Consider the following 4301-nt stretch of genomic DNA (forward strand, 5'->3'; position numbering starts at 1 on the left):
GCTTGTGGAAAGCCGGTGGTGGCAGTTGAGGCTCTGAGGATTTTTCCTGAGAGGCTGTTTTGTTTGGCGTGTGTGGTTCTAAAAATAAAGTTAGTTTCTTTTGACAAGTGGCTCCTGATTGTGCCCAGCCAGACTGCGGCACACCTCCAACCACTTGTGTGTTAAAGGCTATCATTTCTGTAATGGCTCTGTCACATAGAATCTGGGTAACTCTCATTCTGGTCCATTTGTAAGAGATCCTGGGGCCACCCCTTTTTGTTGTATAAACTGTGCTCTCCATACCCTAGGGAGTGCCTTTCATATTCCTCTTTATAGATTTGTGTAAGTATTTATTTTGACAGTTTCCCTGCTGATGTCAGTAAATTGTTTCATTCAAATTAATATGACTTTTTCAATAGATGGAAGTAATAAAAAAGTGTCTGGAAGAAGAGCTTTTTTTCTGATAGTACTATATTAGGTTAGTGGCAACTCTTTCTTTTTTTTTTTGAACTCAGGGGTGCTTACCTCTGAGTCACATTCCTAGCCCCCCACACATACACTTTTAAAATATGTTTTTAGTTATAGATAGGCACAATACCTTTACTTTATTTATTTATTTTTATGTGGTGCTGAGGGTCAAACATAATAAACAAGTCACACATAATAGACAAGCACCTACCACTGAACTACAACTCCAGCCCTTCCTAGCCTTTTTTTATATTTTACTTAGAGACAGAGTCTCAATGAGTTGCTTAGGGCCGCACTAAATTGCTGAGGCTGGCTTTGAACTCACAAACCTCCTGCCTCAGCTTCCCAAGCCACTACATGTTGGCAACTCTTTATGGCCCACACCTGGTACACAGGAAACTCGAAAGCCTCTACCACCAACAACCATGCTGGGGATCCAACCAGGGGCACTCTACCACCTAGCTACATCCCCAGCCCTTTTTTATCTTATTTTATTTATTTTGAGAAAGGTCTCACTAAGATGTCCAGGCTGGCTTTGAATTTGCGGTCTTCCTTCCTAAGCCTCTTGAGTAGCTGGGCTTATATGTGTGTGCACCACCACACCCAGCTCCTCAATATTTCATATTTGACCTTTTATAACTAACTGCATTTATCTTCCTGCTTTTGTCAAAATCCTCTAAAGTTTCAAGAGAGGATCCATCTCAGAAATCATTTTAGTGAGTTTTCTTAGGGGAAGGAGGTTGTGGTTTTTTGTTTATAATATCTCGGTGCTTCAGTTAAAACAGTAGTTCTCAACCACGTGATTTTGGGAACAATGTCTGAAGATAACATTGAAGGAAATGGAAACTTACAAAAACCTCAGGGAAAAAGGGAGCTCAGGAATCTCCCTTATCTGCCAAAATCCCTCTGCCCTCCAAAAGTAAGCCCATCAAAAGTAATTGACCAACTCCTCCCATGACCTGGCCCTGCTTAACCCTATAAAACTCAGACCCTTGTTGTAGCCCATGGCCATTTTCTCTCTTGAAAATATGCCCCTCCTCTGCTTAATAAAGCATTATTGATCTGTTGAGGTCTGTCTCCCTTTTTATTTTTGTATCCTCTTTCATTTGGTGCCAAAAAACGAGACAGGGTTTGAGGCTCTCTACCCCTTCCCATCCTAACGAACCTCTGCTGTCTTTTCTCCTCTCATCTCCTTTCCATTTCTTTCCTTCTTTCCTACTGATAGAAGGAGGCCCTTCACACTCTCTGGACAGACTAAGGACCTATACTGGATCCTTTATTGGTTTTGGAGGCATCCTCCTCTAACCCTATCCTCTCCAATTTCTTCCTTTTCTTATATATGTAGACTTCCATATCAGGGGCCACTTTCTGCCATTTTGTTCCCACATGCAACACCAGCCTTCTCATTCTTTGGAGATCCCTTCTGGTCTCTCACAGAGGTGTTCTTTCTGAGACCCTCACCTTTTGACTTATCTGAACACTAGAGGTCCTCCACCATTGTAATTGCAGGAGGGGACATCCTCTCATTCTCTGGTGAAACTGTCTGGTGATAGGAAAGATCAAGGGACACTTTGATCTTGACTGCCACCCCAGTCAAACCTCTCCAACATGGGGGTACTCCCCCTTAGATAGTCTCATTAAAAATTTCAAAATCCTCCACCTCCAATCTGACCTCAAAAGCAAATGCCTTATCAGGCTAAGTACCCAGATCTGACTGCAATCTAAATTAGACAACCTAATCAATAGCCTGAATTTGGAATTTAGGACCTTTGACCCCCCAAATCCTCAAGACAGACAATTTCCTCCAATGAAATGGCAAATGGCCTGAAATTCCTTATCTTCAAGTCTTCTTTTACCTTCACTCAAGGCCATGATTATACCACCCTTGCTCTGTTCTACAATTAATTCTTGCTGACTCCACGCTCCATAAGTTCCCTAGATCAGGTCCTGACCCCCAGCCCTCTTCTTCATTTACCGCTCCTGAAATAGAGGATGAGCCCCCACCCAAAGTAAGAAAAGCTGGAGGCTACAAAGGAAAGTTTCATAGACAGGAATGCCTGATAACTATCAAAAGAGACTGTCAGAGTCACAAGCTCTTTTCTGAGTCAATTTGAGACCTACAACTCTTTCTAACCTCCTACATAGGCAGGCTTGATCTGTTTCTGCTTTTGCTAGTATGATTATCTAGGCCCAACAAGTATCCCTTATATTGGTCTAAAAGATGTAATGTGGCACATGAAAGTCTTAACTAACTTTAACAAGAAAACCCTAACTGACACAGATTAAGGGATCTCTTGGTTATTACAGTTAAAAATGAGTAAATTAGATTTAACATCAACATCAATGGGATTAATCATAAATATGTTTATTAGAGAAGATCTGACTAATTTACAAAGTTAAAGTACTGAAACATCAAGTGCTAAATATAAAATCAAGTACTTTTGACTTCTTAAATTCAAATATACTTAAACATTAAATGTATTTTTAAAAATTGGTAAATGAAAAAATTGTTTAAGATTGCTTCGTTTCTGGGTCTTCACTAAAGCAAGGTCATTAAGAGTTAAAGTTCCAGTGGGGCACACCTATGATCCCAGGGACTTGGGAGGCTGAGACAGGAAGATTGGGAGTTCAGAGCCAGCCTCAGCAATGGCGAGGCTCTAAGCAACACAGTGAAACACTGTCTCTAAATAAAATACAAAAAAAAAAATAGGGCTGGGGATGTGGGCTCATCCGCCGAGTGCCCCTAATTTCAATCCCTGGTACCACAAAAAAAAAAAAAGAGTTAAAAGTTTTAACAGGTATAATTCCATATGCAAAGAGTACAAAAAGTTTCACCTGTGTTTCAAAGTACTGTAAATAGCATAAGGTATTTCATCTTCTTAAGAGGAGTAATTAGAAAAAGTCAGAAATTTCACAAGGATTGTTTCAGAATGTGAACTTTAAAAGGGATCAACAGCTAGAAAGGAGATATAAGAAAGTTCTAGATATGGAACTATGTTTTAATATAAAAGAAGAAGGAAAAGTTATGGAATGTGTAAGCAAGTTGCAGAAGGTTTTATGGAGAGTAAATTTCAAAAAGTTTGAATTAAAGTGTAACCAAATTAGTTATATATATAACTGATTTAACAATCAGTTAAAGTTATTTAAGACTTTTTCCTAAGGTCAAATATTAATGTACTGACATAAACCAAAGTTTAATCCTCTATAGGTTGAAGTAACAAGGATTTCTTAAAACATTATTCTGCTCTTATCTATCAAGATAATTTCTTGTGTCTGTTAAGTTTTATTAATTAAAGAAACTAGTCTTAAAGAAATTAGAGTTTCTACAACTCTGCTTAAACAAAAACTGTTATTTTAGACTATTACTCTATACTACAGATTCTGAATTTTCCTTTATGTTTTCATGTCTTCTAAGAGCATTTTACCAAGCTAGTATTCTTCACACTAAAGTTTGAAGTAAAGATTTGGGATTATAAAAATTATGTTTCTTGATTCATAGCTACTATGTAAACTTAATATGCTTTTACTTTTGTTAACTTCAGTTTGTATTCTCTTTAAAAAATTTATAACTATTATAAATTATCTATTAGTGCCTTATAAAAGTACAACTTCGAATATAACAACCTGAGTTAATTTGAGATAATAGGCCATCATTTATAGGATTGACAAGATGTAAGGCTGACTTCCAGTACTAATACTGACCTCAATTAAATAGAAGAGGGAAAATAACTATGAAGTTATAGACATTAAAGATAAAAACCCAGTACTGTTTCTTTAAACTGGTGAAGCTGGCTTGCTGGATATTCAAAACTAAAGCTTAGAGACTAAAGTTAAGAAAATAAAGGGCCAAGGGG

Source organism: Marmota marmota, unplaced genomic scaffold (genome assembly GCF_001458135.2).
Source record: "Marmota marmota marmota unplaced genomic scaffold, marMar, whole genome shotgun sequence".
NCBI classification, from domain to species: domain Eukaryota; kingdom Metazoa; phylum Chordata; class Mammalia; order Rodentia; family Sciuridae; genus Marmota; species Marmota marmota.